The sequence below is a fragment of the Aythya ferina genome (genome assembly GCF_964211825.1).
Source record: "Aythya ferina genome assembly, chromosome: 5".
NCBI classification, from domain to species: Eukaryota; Metazoa; Chordata; class Aves; order Anseriformes; family Anatidae; genus Aythya; species Aythya ferina.
Window position 1 is genome coordinate 42,766,337 of NC_140301.1, and position 22,325 is coordinate 42,788,661.

At 36.6% G+C, this 22,325-nt stretch overlaps 1 long non-coding RNA gene across 3 annotated transcripts in view; it reads right to left on the reverse strand.

Moving 5' to 3' along the window:
• The window catches only part of LOC311437601, a 40,962-nt gene extending 22,240 nt beyond the window's left edge, over positions 1-18,722 (reverse strand). The window contains exons 1-2 of one of the 3 annotated variants that reach the window (XR_014693568.1): positions 18,644-18,722; positions 12,788-12,923 (exon numbers count right to left, since the gene is read on the reverse strand). This is a non-coding gene — a long non-coding RNA (uncharacterized lncRNA). Of the gene's footprint in view, positions 1-6,749; positions 6,854-12,787; positions 12,924-18,643 lie in introns of those variants that run through there. The other 2 variants (XR_014693569.1, XR_014693570.1) reach the window with 2 other exon arrangements.
• Between the last annotated feature and the right edge of the window lie 3,603 nt (positions 18,723-22,325).

Here is a 22,325-nt window from a genome sequence, read left to right on the forward strand (position 1 = left end):
TTCTCCCCTCTCAACACAGTTTTGCCTAACAGGTACTTTCTCTGATGCATCTGAGTGAAGACTATTACTGATGGTACTTTTGCCTTGCTACCCAGAAAAGGCTGAATAGGCTGTGATATTCTTCTCTTTTACCATATCACTTGCTCAGTCAGACCATTCTGCAAGAGACCCACTATATGGGTAATAAAACTGCTTGAGTAGCAATGGGAAGTAAAGGGATGAGGAATTGGAGGGGAGAAAATGTGTTTTTTTGTTTGTTTGTTTGTTTGTTTGTTTGTTTAATCCATTCATCTAGCCATCGTGGCATGAAGTAAATATAATAATTTCCACAGAGTTTGGACGTCACCTGGACTTTGGCATCAGACTAGGAAGAAGCCATATTTTCTTAACTTTGCATGGGTTGTTATTTGGTTATTAACTACTAAATCAGTAAACTGTTATCATATCTGGGTCTGAATGCAGCAAGCTTGACTTGCTCATCCAGTTACCGATGTTGTGCATGCTTTGACATCAACTTCAGCAAGGAAGAGGATCTGAACCAGGAACTCCTATAAACAATTTTACTTTGAAATCAGATTAGCAAGTCCGAAATGCCAAGTGATAAGAGAAGACTTTCCTTCACAGACTTCCTTTAGCAGTCCTTAGCCAAGGGTATCAGGAGGACACAAGCCTTTGGGTGCAAACAGGTAGAAATGCTGGTCCACCTTCCTCACAAAATGTACAGTTACAGCTTCTCCTTGGCAAGTTGTTGAACATAATTAGAGATAGATTAAACCCGGATTTACCTTTCCAATTAAAAAAAAAAGAAAAAATGTAAAAGGTGCTTGGAGAAAATGTTCACCCCATATCTGTATGAGAAAAAGTTTGTGGGTGGAGGGTGGGTGGGTGGTGCAGGGGCTGAGGAAATCAATCTGTAATGTATTTGTTTGCTAGTGCTGATGTTGAAGCTTTCCCTCTGTTGAATTTCCATGGTACATCTCAGACTCAATATTCTTTTTTTCTGATTGGACCTCCAGGTTAAAGAATCAGAGTGGAAGCAGAAAGTTATTATATGCAAATTAGGAAGCTGCAGGTATCCAATCTTCTCCCAGCTAAAGAAAGAATTATCCAGCTTAAGAATTTTCATCCTTCCTTTAAGAATTTTCCATCTTTCCCTACAAACTTTGCCCTACATGTGTCTTTAGATCATTGTGATTATAAAAAGACTACTCTCTATATAGAAAAAAACGATGTGATGATAGTCATTCCAAAATGTAGGATGTTTTTGTTATAGATATCACGTCAAAAACTCTAACAGCTATATAACTGGATCGATGATTTTCCAAAAAGTACTTTACAGAAGGAATTTCACATGCATTCTGGTTTACATTGATCTAAAAATACTTCTCACACCTAACTTCATTCTACCCAAAATGGAATCAGATATCACATGCAGGATGTGAAAAACCTGGAGATCTAAACACACTTAACTACCTCCTAAATACAGCAACTGGATTTAACCAGCTTCTTGGTCCTGCTATATTAAGAATGGAGAGAGAACCCCCAGGAGGATATTTGGGCCACCTAAAATCTGACTGGAACGTGCAGTACACGTTCAGGAGACATGAAATTACCATTTCTGTAGTAAACATCATTGCAAGAGCATTCAGAAGTAACTTCTGATGTTTGATTCAGGCAGCTCAGTGATGTTCCTTTGACTTAATCAATTTTAATGTAAGAGGGAAAAAAACTCATTACACTGCTGGAAATATGGAGCTAAGCCTTGTACGTTCACACAGAAGCTCTAGTTAGGACACTGGTCTGTCATCAGTGTAGTGGGGCATTACCCACAAGTAGGTGTTTCTTCTGTCAATATTTGTTCTAGTCTAGAAATAAATAAATTACCTGCATGAATATGTCTCTGCAAAGGTTTGCATGTTAAATTTGCTGTTATCAGATCACAGAGGCTGTAAGATAAATTTGACTACATTCACTTGAAAGATCTAATGATCCTTTCTCACTCTGGTGATTTACCACAGACATATTGTAGGAACATCATCACAGGGACATGGTCAAAAGACAAAAAAATAGATTACAGCAGGAAAAAAAAATACTTCTTTTACTTTTCTAGATATAGTACATAAAATGATAGTAAAAGGATATCCCATTTAATTCAATTTAAAGTAAAAAATGGTTTTCTTTGAGTAAATGATAATTCACTTTAAAAAAAAAAAAAAAAGAAAAAAAGGAAATTACTACAATGGATGTGAAAAGAGGAGAAAAAAAAATGACTTTTTTATCCCATTTTCATAAAGATCTGAAAAGAGTTGAAGACACATGCACTGAAGTTGTTTATTTGACACCCCTTACATGTCTTTTTTACATATCCAGTGGACAGGTGATTTTACATCACATTTTCTACTTGCTGTACAAATTTTCTTACAACAGTGGTTCCTACCTTAAAATGAACAGAGTTTTAAGGGAAAAGTATCGCAGAGGTGAACAGAGGATAACAAATTTTTCTTTCCTCTGTCCATATTTTTCCTTTAAAAATGTATGAATTTCTGTTTTCTAATATATTTTAAGCCAGGCAACTTGCTGCTTGATATTTTCTCAACTAATGACAATTGTTTTATTTCCCTTTTTTTTTGTAAGTCCTGTCTTTCTTGTGTTCTTTTTAAAGGAAAGTACTACTTTCTTTAAGTTTCCATATACTGCTGACATTTGTATTGGCAAGATAGAGAACATGAGCTCTACCTCCTAAGGCATTAGTGTATAGAAAGGAAGAGTAAATGAATTTGCTTTTGTTTTATTAGCTATTAAAAATGGTCTATCTGTTTTCTAAAGAACAGGTATTAGTAAAAGATATTAGGCCTCTGTATGCTAACAAACATAACCTACTTTGGCACCTTTATTCTACATGTCGGGAGCATATACCACATCCTACAATTATCTATGAAGTGTCCATACGGCTTAATAATTCTTCTAGTTTTGGCTGCTATTCTGATATGCAAATGAGCAAATAATCAGCTTATTCCCTCATATCAGGTGCAATAACCATAGCTGGTAGGCAGCATCTTTTCAGAGTTCCAGCAAATCACACTAGCTGTGCCCAAATCCTCTGGCCATATTTTAGTAAAGCACCAAAAACAACTGCTCAGTGGAGGGCCTGCATGCTTCAAGATTTTTTCTGCTTTTTCCTTTCCTGCTGCTGGTGATGCTGATATCTCTTCTTCCTGGCTATACACATGAAATCCAAATAGCAGGCAAAGACAAGGAGCTGCTATGGGTGAGTTCCACAACCAGCAGGAATCCATCACTAGATACTGTTCCAGGCAACAGGCTTAAGTGTTGCCTATCTTCCTCTGCAAGGTGAGTACAGAAATACAGCACAACCTGGCATCCTTGAAAAGGTAAAACTGTGTTATCCAGTAGCTTTGGGCTTTGAATCTGAATTTTAGGGGAACTGCTAGCTGGAAGACACAGGGACTTCAGACATAGTTAAACTGGAGCACATTACATCTGTTAAGTTTTATGCATCTTTTCGTTCTATGGAGCATTAAGGAGGTGTAATTACTATAAATTTCCAATGATATGAAATATTTGGAGATGCTCTGCTTCCTTCCAGATCTGCATATGATCCACCACCCATCCATACATGCACAGAACTAATAGGAGGACAAAGACCTCGGGCTGACATGGAGCAGGGACTGTTCTTTAAACCTACAATTGGTGTAACTTTATTTCCAGAAGCCACTGAGACAAACAAGGATCCCAGATGGTTAATTGGCAACCTCTGACTATATCTCTCTATAAAGGTGGATGTAAATTATTTCTTTATAAGCTGTTCTCATAAATAGTCTTTACTGTCAAATGGTATTATGACAGCTGACTGGTTACTGGTAAACAACGTCATTGCGCCTGACAGAGCTGAGTGCAGGATTCAAACTAAAGTTAGCTGTGCTAAGACTCTGTCAAGAGTTACTGCCACAAAAATTCCAGACTAGGAGGGGGAATGAAAAGTGTTACCTGAAGATATTATGATGTGATCTGGGGGCCAGGAAGGAAAACAGGGGAAGAGGGGTAGAAAGTAGATAAGCTTAGATACATGACAATTCTTGACTGATACATTTGTAATGTACATTATATACTAAGAACTCTAAACATTGCCCTGTGTACTTTATTGTGAAATATCTTTTTTATTTTCTTTCTAATGAGAAATATGCTTTCAGAGTGGACTCCACAAAAGAACACACAAATGTAATATGCAATGTGTATGCCTAGTTTCAAGGAGGCAACTAGCTGAATACTAACCTCAGGTAGGTAAGAAATGTAGCCGATTGCTAGCAAAAGATCTGTAATTTTACAGAATATGAAGATGTATACTTGTGAAGGGCAAACAAAATCATTTGGAGTTATAGCACCCTGCTAATGCGTTAATAATTCACTGAGCTTTATAAATGAATCATAAAATCCTCCCTAACACCAGAACTTTTGGTTCTTAGAGGTAAATGCTCAGCGGGGGCAGACGTTTTTCCTGCCAGGTATTCTCATTTTGCACGCAGTTTCATGAGTTTCTCCTTTTATGAGTGTCTTATGCAATGCTGTGAGCCTGGCGGAACAGGCTGAGGCAGGGTGTTTCAGCATTTCAGTCCCGCACTTGCTCTTTCCAGAGAACAGTATAGTGGCTGAGCAGATCAGCTGATTTCACACACATGTCCATTTTCATTGCCCTGGATAAACACCTGTGGTAATTCTTTGCTAATATTTACTCAAAGAATTCTCTGTGTATATTCCAGGGAACAGCTGCACTATACCCTACTTCAATGCATTCTGGCATTTGCACTTAGTTTCCAAGACCGCTATCTGGTTTCCCATATGCCATTACTTATGTGCCACCCACAGCCTATTTTGCTGTCTGTTGTTTTGCTCTTTGGTTGTGAGACTTTTGTGGCAGAGAGGAATCTATTGCCTAATAATTACACGTCTAGCAGAGCAGACTTTTGTATTGAAATAGATAGATAGATAGATAGATAGATAGATAGATAGATAGATAAGACAGCAGTTCAGCTGCTTTCTATCTGTTCATCTCTTCGTACCTCCTTCCACAGCAATGTACTCCAAGACTGGCTGTAGTGTACTTGGCTCCCTCCCCATCTGTATTTCTCAATTCATTGTTCCTGTAGTGTGCCACCTTTCCTGAATTCCCAACACTTTACTTTTTCTAGACGCATAATCTGAGCTATGTATTTTAAAGCAACAGACTGCCTGACATAAAATTGGAGCAAGCAAAGCCCACCCCGTGGTAAGAGAAAAGAGTAGGATCCAGATCCAAACTTGCTCAGGCTTTGAGAAGATGTAAATCATTATTTCGATGTTAATGTTCCAGGGCACATTCGATGTAATGTCCTGGGGGCAATTCAAACTAATTGTCACAATGTAGGGCAGAGAACCCTACTTTAGCATCTCTTCTGAAAGCTAGCTGTAGGGGTTGTGTGTACCTCTGTTACAGTACTGCATGGACTAGACTCATAATTTAATTAAATCAGTAGAGCTAGATTTAAGTAGGGCTGGTTTACAATACTCAAGAATTTGTCTCCATAAATGGTAGCAGTTTTTCGTAACAGCATGGAAATTTTCTAGGCAAGTGCTTCCAGACAGTGGCTTCCTATGATATTTGATGTAAATATTTATTTAGAAACTATTTATGTCAAATTTCAGGGGTTTAGGGACAATTTATACCAGAACAGTATTACCAGATCGCAGGACTGTAACAGGTTTAGAGATATTCTCATTGGCTTAAATTTACTTTTCATGGATGGACAGCAAAAAATGCTCTGCCAGAATCCTGGTTTACCTTAAATATTTCAAAGGCCTAAGTATGAGACCAAAATGTAGAACAACCTTTGTTCTTGCTTAGGTGTCCAATGTGATCCCCAGTTTAGGGAGATCATATAACAAATTCATTTTTTTTTTTATAGGCAGGTGTCGCCTTCACTGAATTTGGGTTAAAGGAAATATTATAATTCTTTGAATAGCTTAACAATTGTCAGGATGCTGATATAATAATCATTCCCTGTTACAGAGTAGGCTAAATGTAAACCTAGTTCTATGTGCTTGTAAAACAAAGTCAACGGATTTATGCCCATTCATAACAAAACTGAGCTGGCTAACAGTTACTTGGCCAGGTCTAACATGCAAGTTAAGCTGAACTGTACTTCAAGTCCTAGTTTGAGCTGCTTTAGTTTTTTTATATATATATACATATATATACATATATATACATATATATATATTTCCTTTGAAGGAGGCTTTTTCAATCTTTCCAAAGGACTTATCTAAGTTATAAATACCTTTATCTTATTTTTAAAGGCTATATGCTTACACAGTTATAAACCAAATTAAACATTGTCAGCGGGAGTTCCTCAAAGTCACTCTCTATAAAAATTCAATGGTTCCAGAGACCCAAGCTTTTCAAAGGTTTCTATCTCAAGCAGCCTCTTGTCTTGCTATCTGCAGAGTGGTCAGACACCTCTGGAAGGCTGGTTACCAGGATATTAAATGATATTACCAAATATCACAGGAAAAATTTTTGCAAAGGATCCAGAGGGCCTAAGGTGGCAGAAAAATCCAGTGTTGGCTAGTCCATGGCACTGCCTTCCTTGATTCAGCTAGCTAAGAGTCAAACAGCAGATGAAAACGGGAACTAAGAGCCCTGCAGAAAAACAACTTCCATCCCTCGCATTCATATGAAAAATAAGATGTGATACCTTCCTTTTCCCTAAAGTTTTGTGTTTTCCCTCCATCTTGTTTGAGACAAAGGTGATTTTCTCCTCCTCCAGCAAGAGATCTGCATGACTGATATGCCTCCTGGCAGCCCTTCTTATTTGCTTCAGTCTCTGGGATACCAGAACTCTCCTTCCAACCTTTTGCACTGCTGGTTGCTACGTGCTGCAAGAGACTGAGGTGCCTCACTGTGAGCACTAACTACTCATCATCTCTATCCTTTAGTGTAGTGATGCAGCACTTTCAGGCAATACACCTTTTGCCTTGGAAATCTCCCCTGGGCTCCTCTATTTGCTTCAAGTTGGATTTTAATTGAGTCCTGTTTCCCTCTCAAAACAGGAATAAACATGACTCTTTTATACAATCCCTAGAAGACATTATAGTGTAGAAAGGAAAGCACCACTTTTCCCTGTTTTCCCAGTAATTAGTAATGCAAATGAGAATTTTTCCATGGTTAGGTAGGCATTATTTTCTGTACAAATGGAAAGCCATTTCCAAGCTGGGACCTTGAACAAATAGAGAGACTTAAACAAACACAGAATCACAGAATCATCTAGGTTAGAAGAGACCTCCAAGATCACCTAGTCCAACCTTTAACAAGTCCTCCACTAAACCATTTCACTAAGCTCTAAATCTAAATATCTTTTAAAGACCTCCAGGGATGGTGACTCAACCACTTCCCTGGGCAGCCTATTCCAACACCTAACAACCCTTTCAGTAAAGAAGTTCTTCCTGATATCCAACCTAAACCTCCCCTGGCGCAACTTTAGCCCATTCCCCCTCATCCTGTCACCAGGCATGTGGGACACAAGTAGACAAATACTCTATAATTCCTAAAGATGTTAGATAGAAATAGGCAACCTGGCAGCTGTACATTGAAACAAACAATTGTTGGAATAAGCACATCTAGCCATGACTATCAATCATTAAGTTTATGAGAATGCAGAATTCCCTTCATAAATGGTATTTGAAAATGAAATGCATTATGGTGAGAAGTGTCAAAACCCTCCTCCCTCATTTTCCAAGCCTACTAATGAGAAAAAATGCCTTTTTTTTTTGTTTTTTTTGTGCCACAGAAAGAGCATGTTCATCCAAACCACCCAGTTGCAAATCCCTCCTCATCACTCTATTCACACAAGCTTCATTGCTTGAATCCCTACTTCACTCAATGCCAGTACAGAAAAGCAGTTAAAGAGAGGCTCTGACTTTCCTCAGTTGTAAAGAGTCTTGATATCTCCATGTATCCCTGCTAGAAGACACACTCCACACTCATCAGTCAAACAGGTGGAAAATGGGTCTATTAACAAGGCTTGATTTGCACTGAATTTCACTGGGACAGCACAAAAGTATTTTCTTAATTTAAAGGATTACTTTCCCATGTAATGTAAATGCATAATATTGTCAGCAGGAACATGCACACTCCAGGTAGTCATGATTTGAAACAGCCCAGCTTCAATCAGAAGTCTTAGGACTTACACAGATGTCTGATATAATTAACTACAGGACCAATATATTCTATTGTTTCAACAGTAGATTTTACTGAAAACATAGACAGAATAACCACATAAACTGATCGTCTTCTGATGAGGACATATCTTCCTTGGTCCTGCTCTTCCCCCTGGTTTCTAGGACTTAGGATTCCCGAGGACTAGTCTTCCTAGTAAAGATGGAGGAAAAGAAAGAATTCGGTACCTCCACATTTTCCATGTCCTGTGTAATCAGGTCATTCAGCAATAGGCCCACATTTTCCCTAGTCTTCCTTTTGTCACCAATATCTTAGAGAAGCCCTTCTGGTTGTCTTCTGCATGCCTGGCCAGATTCAATTCCATTTGGACTTTTCTTTCCTAACTTCATCCCTGGATGCTTGAACAATGTCTCAATACCAGGTTTTACCCTGACTACTGTATTTTGATTCAAAATAGACTTAAATTTCCTGAGTGAAAGGTGTTGATCTGTAAGTGAATGTAATTACAAAGAGAACGTGGGGCACATGCAGTGGCAAGACAGATTTTCATGGGCTCCATTTATTTCCTTACTGGTGCTGCACCACTTCTTAGCTATCAACCAGAACATCTTTCAGGTGTGTTGCTCCCCGTTTAGTCAGTCACGAAAGAAGTTCATAGTGATGATCAAGATTTTTTCCAAGTATCTGTGACAGAGACAATATAATTTGTCTTCCATATCACATAAAAGAAGCCAAATGTAAGCTGGCAAGCTCTGCGTATACACTGGCTGACTCTTATATTCAGCTCAGTATATTTAACCTCCAGGAATAAATGATTCTTCTATTTGCATTAGATTTACTAGGAAATTTCTTCAAGTAAAACTTTTATTTTATTTTATTTTATTTTATTTTATTTTATTTTATTTTATTTTATTTTATTTTGGCAATAATAGCAGAAACAAATGCATTTGACATTGTAGTACTTCGCACCAGTGAAATTTTAGCTGAAGAATTTCAGATTTGGAACCTGTATGGTTATGGCTATATGGTTACTATCAAGAGGAGGTGTGGTATTTCTTTGGGGTAAAATGAAGTGGGCATTCTGTACTTTTTTTCTTCCAGAAAATTAGAAATTTCCTTTCAGCTTTTTGTCTACACAGCACAGCTTAGAATTAAACATACATGTACACTGCTGGATGGAAAACAACCAACAAATGGTATTCTTTGCTATTGTTACTGTTCTTCTAGATAATGGTTTGAATAGATGGGTCTTTGTTTTCACAGATGCTTGGCTCAAAATTGTTTTTTAGAGTTTTGGCACCAGAGAGAACAACTTTTTGGCAGTACTGTGCATTCTCTATATCTGTTTACTTTTTCTTTGACAATATTGTCATGATAAGAATCTCCTCTTCACTCCAATGGAAAATACTGATGTAGTCAAACAGCAGATTTTCCACTAATAACAGAATGGGAAATTGCTAAGACCGGAACTCTTTAAATTCATTATTTATTAAAATAATATTGAAAATTTATGAGTTACTAAGAATATATTAGTAATAAGGTATTACTAATAACACAACTATTAAATGTATCTGCAAATTTACATTTATATGTAAAGCCAGAATGCTTATCTTAGAAGTATAGAGCTAATATTCATTTTTGATATCAAATCATTATAGCTCTTTGTACAAACTTATAAATTGGTATCTGTTCTGGACATAGTTCCATTCAGTATTTTCTTCATGATTTGGATAACGGTATTTCTTGATGATACCAACCTTGGATAGTAAACAGGTACACTGGGGAAAAAAAAAAAAAAAAGAAAGAAAGAAAAAAAAAAAAAAGAATTGGCATCAAAATTATCCAGATAAGCTGAAAAATATCTAAAATTAAGACCAGATCATAAAAAGTATTTGAACTGTTGACTTGTGGTTGGTGGAAGGAATGTAGGAAATTAGGTCCCAAAAACCAGCCAGGAAAGTGGCATACAGTTTGCTATAATTTCCAGTTAGCATGTTAGTAAAACAGCATCATGTAAGTTCCATTCAGTTATTCCTTGTTTACCACTGAATAAATTTCAGACTCTTATGCTTTCAAAGCACTACCACACAATCTAATGGATGTAAACTACCAGGAATTTATACTACAGCTTCATCCTTGCTAGAAAAACTACCAAATTAGACTTCAACCTGTAATTACCAGTGGTTCTTACTATGATTACATTTCCTGCTGGCAACAGTAGAGTGTCCAAAATCACCATCAGACTTAAGGTTATCCTCAAATAAAGCAGTCAGTGATATATTAATGAGACCCAAAGTGCTGGGGACATGAGGAACAATTGCCAGTAGGCTGCATAACTGCATATATACATTATTAATTACAACTTGCAGGTTATAGTAGAGACACATGAACAAACAGGCCTGTTCATAACACTTTCAGATCAGTTTGGCCCTCTCAATTGCATTTCCAGAAGGTGGTCTTTTATCTCATCTTAACCAGTGCTGTGGTACCCTCAAGAAACAGTATGCCATACACAAATCTCTTTTGTGATCACGGCCAGAGCTTAAGATGCAACATTGCCATTCTACAGGATACTTCCTTCCATTTTTCTTCACTTCTCTCCCAAAATTCCCATGAGGGGGACACCAGAAAATTCCCAGAATGCCTGCCAGGGCATATTCTGAGGCAGCACTTCCATCAAGTGTAGTTTTATCCTTTGTGTTTTCAGGGACAAAGAGAAAAAGCAATGCAGAGGAGATCTTTATCTGGAGCTGTTTCTCCAAAACAGACTATCACACCATTTATTCCCTGGTTTAAATGAGCATGTGTCAAGAAGGCTGCCAATAAAAGCATTGTTTCAGACTTCCAGCATTTCAACAAACACAGCTTTCACACTACAAAATGTGGCTTTGAGAACTAATTGCCTTGTTTTTAGGTATGTCAAATTGAAGAGAGATTGAACTTGTGCACCCAGAGTGTGGGCACTTAAAATATTTATCAGTGCCATAAGCTCTAGCCTCCACCCTCTCTTAGCATTTAATATGCCATCCTGGGTTATTAAATACTGAGCTTTGTTATGCATTGCCCTAGACAGTGGCTCAGGCTTGTTGTGTATTTAAGATTTTAATGGGATTTTTCCTGGCTAATCTTATATGTTGGAACTGTAAAGTGTAAAACAGTCATTGCTCGTTACATAAGGGAAGTGTCCATAGACCAATATATTTACCTATTCATTTACAATTCTGGCTCTTACCAGGTTTCTCAGGTGTCTCTACCCTAACCCTTTATTTTCCAGGGTGTGAACCAGCACAAATATCTTTTCAATGCCTCTAATTTTTAAACTTCTGAGCAAGAAGCCAACTCTGCAAATCTGTTTTTATTTAACATGCAAGCACCCCACACACACTAAAAAAAAAAAAAAAAAAAAAAAAAACTAACACAAAAACATACAACCACCAACAAAAAAAAATAAACCAACAAAAAAAAAATCTGTTATAGTTAAGAAGTTAAAAAGACTCGTTACAAGCCCATGGAATTTTTCCCTTGGCTCTCTCATAGAAAAGTAGACTGTCAAAGCAGATTGATATTATCAAGATGGATCATCTCCCAAGACCACTAGGTTTAATGGGTTGCACAACAAAGACATAATCATTACTTCCATTACTTCCAGTAGACTTTAGGGCAAGCTGAGCTGTTTTACTTTTTGCTTTGAGAACAACGTGGGAAGTTTTGTGAATATCTGCAAAGGAATCATTCAGCAGATAAAGTTTAATTGAGTAGCAGATTTTATAGGTCAGACACACTGAAATCTGTTTCTACTACCTGACAGTCTAGGGTATTATAATGTTGTTGTCCCAGAAACGTACAGAATTTGCATTATGAACTCCTGTTAATATTTGTAAGTTCAGCTTGGAACTACTAGATAATTAATTATCTGTGGTAGTGATCAAAGAAAGAAAACACCTTGAGTAATCAGTGTATAACCAGTGCAAATGGAATGAATTTATGTGAGCCATGACAAGCTGCTTCAAATCAGGATTCTAGCTAGATGGATGTACATAAATAGCATAGCCATTATCTATTGGATTAAGTGTTTTACAAATTGTAAAATTGTAAGAGATAAAGCAGGATAAAATTGGACTGGGGTCCTGGGAGCTGAAAAGCTCTGTGAAAAACAAGGCTGTCAAGCCTATTTTAGCCAAATTTTGAGAACAGTCTTTGTCAAACTGCCTACGTAGCACTCAGCTGGGCAACACTTCATTTACTGATGTGTATATGCTTCCTCCCCTCAACTCTTCCCTTATTAAAACAAGACTGTTTTGGAGACAATTCTCTGTCATTGGGAATCTCTGAGTCAAGAGGGGACATTGGTCTAAATGATTTGCCTTAAATCAAATGTAAATTGGTAATTTACATGAAAAAAATACAGGATAAAAAGTGCATGAGAGTGTAGTCTGATTAAAGACATCATCTGCTTCAACAAAAATGATCACAATGATCTCTGATTGCTTTAAATCTTTGAGTCTTGAAATGTATTAGGAGTAGCTTTGAATATCATTGAAAGAACATGCAACTCACATGCTTCAGGTTTCCTTCTGCGCAGTTCCACTGAGCTATGCTGAGCTACTTTGAATGTACACCAGCATGGGAGACTTGAGTTTCCTGGAGTCTTGAATTCAATCCAAAAACTGTAAGAAAAGAAAGTGCTCCCCACCTGTTTGCATGAATGATTCAGAGTGAACAAATGAGCATACAAAGGAGTTCCAAAACTGCAGGATCCACACCATAAAAGCAAACTTACTCTTCCTGTTTCTCTTCGTGTTGGACAGAAAAAAGAATATGAAGATGGATAGCTTTCTGGATTGTGATTGTTTCAGAAGGCTTAAGAGCTCATTGTCTACTATGAAACATACAGCAATATTTTCTTATTTTATTTTTTTTCCTGGGGGTTGTAGGAGACTAACTTATTTTTTCTCACTCATAGAGACAGAAAAAATGACTCCTCATTTTCTCTATCAAAAATGTTATTGCATTGATAAAGCTAATAATGGAAGACAACCCTTTGTGTCAATATTAATCTGAGATAAAATTTATAAAAGAATCTAATTCACTTTCAATTTCAAAAAAAAAGTCAGCCTCTTACTGAAGTCATTTCCATGAATTCCTAATAAATTCCACTGTAGACAAGCTTTCTTCAGAACTCTTTGACACACACTGCATAAAAACCATAAGGTTGTCAGTTGTCATATTGTCAGTTAAGATCTGTATTTGATTCATTATTACATGTCTTATTCGCTCTAATACAGCATTTTAAATTTGCAGTATCCAGAAAGATTTCCAGAAGCATAATAGTAACATTACTATTTTATTAAGATGGGAAAGGATAATAGCATTGAGCTTAGTTTGAGTCAACAATCAAAAAATTGCTTCCACATAATTACTTTAAATTAGTCAGCAACAGAGCTCGGTGTTTTCACCATTAAGCAGCATCTACTATTATTTCAGTCATAAAATTGAAACATATATAAATACTATATTGCAGTGAAGTTAAATATATTCTAACACAAATTACAGTTGTTCTATCGCATACCATATTGTAAGAAGAAGGAAAAAAAATACTGAGGGCACACGAACAACTGATAGAGGGATGTTTCCCTAAAGCTAGCTATGGGGTAATATAAACAAGAGATAAATGTGCTTTGTTGTATCATACAAAAAGAATCATAGCTCCTCTGTTCTGTACCTGTATAATGGCTCCACTCCACAAGCATGTATCAGAACGAACTACACACAGTCTTAAGATAACAATATAGGACAAAAGTATCAGGAAGATAAAATAGACCAAAAAAAAAATTCCACATATTTCACTGTACCACAATGGCTACTGTATCAACAGATAGATGAGATATGGAAGAAAATCAAGTGTTTGAGAACCTGGAGTATAAAATGAAAAGACAAATCTATCCTCTAGAAATTTTTCCATGAAATTTGCCTTATGAAAACTAGGTGAATTTGGCACTGTCCAGGGAATCTAGAAATACTGTTATTTTGATTTCTAGGATGACTATAAATAATTTGTAATTCACTCTTAATTTCCTAATCAGCAGCTCACCAAGCTCTTCAGCTCTGAAGTCTATGTGGGTTTTCTCAGTTCACTTTATTACCAATAATACAGACTCTGTCTTCATTCAGTCAGAAATACTTTTAGCATCCAAAGGAGCTGCAGAGTTTGAAGATATACTCCATCAAAACTAGACAATAGTTATAGTAATTACAACCAGCTTACACCATCATACTCCTGTGAAGACTGCTTGACAGTTGAGCTGCCATTAAGTTTGCCTGATTATGAGAATAGAAAAGAGCATAATCATCTACTCATCCACAATTTTGGCAGGCATTTCAGGTCACGGGAAGCAATTTCATTTGGTGTTGTTCTGTTTTGCAAAAGATTAGTATGGAGCACTACTTTCAGTCACCTGCAGCGACCAATCAAAACAGATAAGTATTTTCATAGTTTTCTGAACAATAAAACCAAAAAAATGACTATAAAAAAGGTCAGCAGACAATTCATCCACTGATGTATTTAATGTTCAATGCTGTACAAGTCTAGCTGCTCAAGTTTGACAGCATTTTTGTTTTATATCATACTTTGACATTCCAAAACGATAAGCATGCTGACAGCTTGCCTTAGCAAAACATGCACACCAATTAGTCACCTCCGTGATGCGTATTTTGCGAATGTATCAAAAAACCACAGTCTGTGATAAGTTACAACACAGAGCCCAGAGACATAAGGATTTCTCATGAGAAGTTTTCCTTAATTTACTCAGACTTACTGAGAAAGTATTGCCTACATGAATAATGGCTGCAGGCTATCTGAAGCCATACTGTGCCATCTTTGTGTGTACGTGGTATTACACAACCTCCAATTACATGATCAGATCCCGCTGTTCTCTGCAGGGTTTCTATTTCACTTGATGCACAGCATGCACCTGGTGCAGGGAGCGTGAACCCGGATTCAAGGATGGATGAGAGCATGTTGTGAGCGTGACTGTTGTCTACAGACCGGTCTCTCATTGCCTGGAAATGTTGAGGAATAAACGTGGCATACAGATGTCGCCACATAGATTGACTCACTTTCTAGTATACTGCAAAGATGGCATAGGGCAAGACACTCAGATATTTCTCACACCCGCAAGAAAAAAATTAAAGTGAAGCCAACAAAATAAGCCAAACAAGCCTACAAATACACTGCTAGCTCAATATTGTTGCTGATGATCCAGTGACAAATAGTGACAAATTCAGTCTCACTTTCTGAGACTTTGCTAACATTCTGCTGCTAAAATAACCTACTAGGGAGTAAAAGAAAGGAGGAATTGTTGTGAGTGCAGGAGATTAAGCATCTCACAGAACATATGAAATCTGAACACTTCAAAGGAAGTAGGAAACCTTAGTATTTGGGGAAGCAGTTGTATAATTCTATGTATCCACATGGATTGTGCATATGTAGGTATATAGAGTGGTAATGACATATATATCTATATATCCACTTCCTACATAGTCTTTTCTTTCTAGCATTAGAAATATATCTGAGTGTCATTAAGCAGAATGATGTCCACCAAAGCATTCCAATGTGTAGACTTTTTTGAGGTTGTGTATCACTATTGTCCCCTTGTGGGTATAGTGCTACTCAGTTCAGTACGCCATTTCACCAACTTACTTTTGTACTCGTTATTCCATTTATTTCTCTTGAAATAGTCATGCTATTTATTTCTCTATTTCTATTGAGTGTGCATTAACAGTTGCTTCTAAAGATTGATTTTTGACTTTTTGGACACAACATTGCTTCATAACAGAGTTCAGCTTTCAGCAGGCTTTTGGCAGTTCTGCTACAAGCATTATCACCCTGCTTAGATGTATCAGCTCAGATCCCAAGCATGATGCTGCAGTATCAGTGTCTCAGAGAAAGGCAAATTCTTTTAGCCACAACTTCATATCACTATTTTGTATTATAAATTTATCTTGGCTCGTGTTAGCAGAAGGATGTCTGCAACATGCACCACTGCACAATGTAAATATGTCCTCAAATATGTGTGTGTACATGCATATTTTACTTTATCAATAGCAAACATCACTATGCACAGTTGTAGTGTCTGTGTTTACAAGCTATAAAGAGGATTAAGTGTTTATCCTCTTTATACACAGAGATATCCTGGATACATTCAGGTGACATGGCAACCTTACTCTGGCACCTGTGTTCATACTCCCCATGGTGCAGGATGCATGTTATTTTATTTTTTTTTTTTCTATAGAATTTTCTCTTATTCAGTGCATTGCAGGATTTTTCTGGTAAAGAAGTAAGCTTAAGTACATAAGGAAAATATTGCCTGTAAGATTTCCTGCTTTGTTTCTTTGTTGCAGAACTTGAAGTAATGCTGAAAAGAGAAAGGACAACATCATCAAGCTGTTTGAATACATGAACTTAATTTGTGACACTGGCTAAAAGATTTGTATCAAATTATAATCACAATTTTTAACTGTGCATTCTTCATTTTCTGGATTATCAACTGAATGAGCTGACTGATCAGGATGAAATGCTGAATGTGTATGTGTAGAAGTACTGAGCACTCACTTCAACTGTGCACCCAAACTTAGTAGTACAGTCAGCCAGAATTTAGATGCATTTCTTAATTTGCTGTAATTTTGGTAATAATTTGCAAAGCTATCAGTTGCTACAGTGATAGCACTACAGAATCCTATTTGAGGAAACGAGTTATTCTGTTAGCAGAGAAGGGTGTGATCAGAAACCAGTAAACAAGATTTGGTCCTGTACTGCATAAGTATAAACAAAGTACAGCATTGCTGATCATTAACCAGGAAGTGACAACTACAGAGATTCAACTGTGTGAGGGTCTTCTGGAAAAGTCATTTGCCATTACATAATGCACATTTTATCATGAAAATTAAGATTGGATCACAATTCACTTGCCCATCAGGGAACTGTACAAGCAATCTAAATTATGGCATTTTCTGATTTTGAACAAGTGATTTTGCAATCTCAGACCATGGCTACACAAGCCTCGAAGAACAATCTAAAGAGTGTCTTGGATCCTCTACCTTCCATGCTGTTGGACAGCTGGTAGGCAACACAAAAAATGCCCGCAAACAACCTACAAATAGATTTCCTGAGAGATTTCCTGAGGTATCCAAATGGCTAGATACCATAATAACAAGTGCCAAATAACAGGCCTAACAGAATTCCTCAAGAATTTCCACAACTATTGTAAAAGACAATTGTTAAACTGCATTCTTGGCATCTTCATGAAAAACCTGCCATAAAAGACTGAACATGAACTCTCAACAGCATTGTGGATTCAAGCAACAAGCCAGGCCAATAAATGCAGCTTGGTTTTAAAATAGGAGCCCACAAAAGGAACTAAGTGCTTTGTCTCTGCAGAAAAGAAATAACATATTTTTTTGGTCTTCGCCTATTTTAAAAAAGCATTTCTGCATTTCATCACAACTATACTGAAAGCAAGAAACACAAGTGCTAAGCTGTTTGCTGTGGAGGAGAATAGAATGGAATGGGGATCAATAGGTCCAAAAGCCTGACCACTTCAGGGCTAACCAAAAGTTAAAGCATCTCATTGAAGATGTTGTCCAAATGCTTCTTGAACATCGACAAGCATGGGGTATCAATAATCTCGCTAGGAAGCCTGTTCCAGTGTTTAGCCACCCTCTCAGTAAATAAATTTTACCTAATATCCAGTCTGAAGGTCCCAAGCTCCTGAAAGACATCTCTTTACCTCTTTTCTCCACTGTGGGAGAGGAAGGAGGGCAAGGCAAATTTAGTGAAAGCGAAAACTAGAAGGAGAGCGTGTATGTCAAGAAAAGGAAGATAAAAGATACTGGAAGAAGAAGAAAAGAGGAAGGGAAGAAAGCAAAGCAGCATCAACTGCAGGTAGAGCTGATGTGAAGAGACAGTTGCCAGAAGCAGCCAGTCACTAGAAGGGTTATTCTATATTCAAAAATCCTGGGACAACCTGAAATTTGGCACTGGACTTACAGAGAAGGTGTAAAGGAAGGCTGGGGCTAAAACAATACTGTTCAACCTCTGAATGTTTTATTGCAGGAAAAACACCTCTACCAGTTACCAACAAGGTTACTCTGTGAACTTGTGGTAATGTCACATTACTGTGCTAATACTAACACTATTGTCCACTTGACAGTCACATCAGTCATGGCATTTCAGATCTTTCACAAGAAAAGTTTTGTTACAATAAGAGCATGGGTATATTTGAAATACGATACTTAAAAATGCTGTCTTTTTACCAGCCTTGAATAGGAGGAATTTCCTAATACAGAACTGTAAGATTTTCTGTGGCTGAGTTTCTTCCCAAAGGAAATCTGGTAAATAAAGTGAGAGATACTCACTGTGTTTTACTTTCTTGTTATGATGGTGTAAACTAGGGTCTTAAGTTGTAGCTAGACAGCTGTCAATTCCTGATTTCACTTGTTCCACTTTGCTTGGGTTCTTCTAATTGACACTGCAACCTTTGAAATGGACAGATAATAGAAATAGAAACAAAAATAGAAACTATTCATATTATGCATTATCTATTTTACAATAAAGCACAGAGGCTGCAGTGAATATCAGAGCATTATGTGCTTGGTCCTTTAGAAAGTACACACCCAAAGACAGCAACAGTTCTGAAAAGTTTGCAATGTTATATAGGAGAACTACTCATGTTAATGAAATGGGGTTTCAAATTTCAGTTATTAACATCCAATTTTCAACCCAATGAGTTTTATCTAAGCATTTGGAAGCAAATGAATGGATCAGTGACACCATGTTTTACTAAGATCTAGCAAAGGACACAAAAGAATTTTATCCCTATTGTAGTCTTTAACTATAGCTTTACTTTAGATAGACCATATCATATCGTACTATAAAACATCTACTGCAACTGTTCGAAATGCAGTTCATCATCATATAATTAAGAGAATAAGACCTGAAAAGTTAATGTACAACTTTTGAGTAGAAACTGATCAGTAGCCTTACATTCCCTTGGATATTTTCTGATTAAAGCTTGTGTTTGAATCTGAGCAGATTAAAAAATCAGGGACAGTTGGAATCCTTCTTCAGCTGAATGCAAAGCCTCATGTCCCAGCACTGATTCTGGAGCAAGAACTCAACCTCAGTGCTGGGCTAATGGCCAGACAGAAAAGAGTCCAGCAGACAGACCATTGTTGATGATCTCTTGCATTTTAGAGCTAGCACAGAGGAAGTACCACAATTTCTATCAATCACAAATGATTTCGTCCTACTCTCTAAAATGAAGTTATTCCAACTTTAGGTATTTCAGCCTTCATATGTGTTATCAAAAGCAAAGAAATTAAGTAAATAAAAGCTCTTCTTCCAGTCTGACCCTGTATTTATAGAAAATTGCTGTCTCCTTTTCTTCAACTCATTGGACTAAGGCTCCTGTAGTTCCCTCAAACTGATGAGATTTGAACTGGATAAGTGGACAAAAAGGTTCATGGAAATGTGGCTCAACAGCCAGGCTCAAAGTGTTGTGATCAGTGGCATAAAATCTACCAGATGACACGGCATTCTAGTTTTATAATAAAAGAGCATAGATTTAGATTAGATATTAGCAAGAAATCCCTTACAATTCTGCATCTAACTATGAGTCAATCATTCCATCTGTTAGAATAAAAATGGAGACACTAATTTAAATTATTAGTGCACCCCAAAGCTAGACAAATTTGCTAGGAAATTTTATTTGCATTCAATAGAGAGGATGTATGAAAATAAGATATGATGGTCTCATTTTTTCTTTCAAAGAATCAGATTCAGAAATCTTAAGTAAGATGCATGAGGAACATCATTACTGTGGAATGTTTGATCATAAAGGATTAAAAAGGATGCATCTGAAAGTGCAAGCAACTCTTCTACTGAAATGTTCTTGTTCAACTGAATACTGCAGATGTAGAGTAGGGATATGATCCTGTGAAAAAGAAAGAGAAGATGTCGTTATCAGAATATTGCATCTTTTCTGATAAAAAACAATAACATGCATCAATAAATTATCCTTAGCTATTAACACTTCTGCTTATGCAGTTCACTGTACACAGATTTGATCATAAACAAGTATACAAATCTGGACATGTTACCCCAAACCAATTAAAAAAAATATCTTCCATGTTGCCTGTGTAGGTCTCTTGAGTGAATGGAGATGAAATAAAACTTAAAAAGGAAGAATTTCTATCAATAAATTGTAATACTACAATATTAAATTATCATAAATATTTGGAAATTATTTTCACAAGATTCATATATTTTGATATATTTCATGGTCATTTCTGAAAAGACCCAATATAAGGTAATGAATTAACTTGGCAAAAGGATTAATCAATGAAGTAACCATTTAGGAGCGTAAGAATAATATGATCCATGACATATATTTGAGACTTTCAACAAAAAAATGCAGACATATGGAACCACTTTTGATGGTGCCTTAAAGGTCAAAGGAGTAAAATTTAAGCGTAAACTTGTTTCAGCCTTATTTATGATGGCCATACAAACGGAATCATCAGCAGTGAGCAACCTGGGACCTTTGAGAGGTCATGGTACTTCCCTTACCGTGCAGGAAATGTTAACTTGTGTATTTGAAACCACAGCATAGCAACTGTTGATATGAATTGATTTTTCAGTGGTAAGCAATGTAATGATTCATAAATCATATTTTCCTCTCACCAGCATGCATTACTTCATCAGAATCACTTAATAAACTTACGTGTTACCCAGCTGAGTTTACCTTACCTCTTTCATCATGACTTTACCTGAGCACCAGTTACCTCTGTTAACATTTTTCATTTTTAGCTCTTCATCTTGGTACCTTGATACTAAATAAAATGGTAACATTTACCTTAATTTTGCACTGCATATATTTCTTTACATATAACTATCCTGTAGTCACCTTCTTTTCCTCATTCAGATAATACTAAGGTTAATTCTACATTGATTTATATGTCAGTAAAGTTGTCAGAGGTATGCACAACTGAAAGCGGACAATTTTTTTCCTCAATGTTTCCAATTTTATTTAGTTATTTTCAGAAAAATCACAGAAAATCGAGTTCAAAGGACTCTAAAATGGCCATTTAGTCCATTCCCCTGCCTCAGGGCACTATCAGCTACACTTACACCATCCTCAGGCAGGTGTCTGTCTAACCTGTTCTTGAAAACCACCAGTGATGGAAATTCAACAGTGTTCTCAGGCAACCTATATAAGTACTTCACCATACCCGTAAAAAGATTTTTTTTGTCCTCATTGTCTAACCTAAAAGATTTTCCTGGTTTTACATCTAATTACATCTTGTCCTGTTCTCAGTGAATATGGAAATTATCTTAGTACTTACTGCTTTGCAGGAACTTTCAATTCATCCTTCTTCTGAAAGACTGTTTCTATACAGCCCAGGGTAATACACTTTAAATGTTTAATTCATTATAGCAATATATATTCAAATTAATGTTTCAATACTTTCAAAAAACATCATTCACTCTCATTGCTCAAGATAATGAACATTCCAAAGGACATTCCTGTAAATTAAATGTATATACATATATATATATATAGATAGATAGATTAATTGTAGATAGAATCAATTTTAGTCGAAGCCATGTTTACTCAGAAGGGAAACTGCCGATCTAGCACTAAAATTGCACATATGAAAAGAAAGGAACCTTCAAGGAAGGGTCCATATTACCTTAGACGGCCTTTGATCTTTTCCATTTTCACAGGCAAAGTAGTTTCATACACAGATGCAAACTCATTAAAAATCTATGTCAGATGGAGCTTCCTTGTTTTTTTGTGTGTTTGGTGTTGTTGTTTTTTGTTTCTTTGTGTTTTTCTTTTTCTGTTTTGTTGTTGTTGTTTGTTTTGTTTTGTTTTTTGTTTTTGAGAAGTTGCTACCTTTAACTATAAGGAGGAAACTAAAAACATGTGAAGCCATTCATTCCAAGGTCCCACTCACAAGTTACTCAAAAGTCCCTTAAATTATATTTATCACATAATATTAACAATTTTGGAGGACTAATTCTGAGCAAAAATTC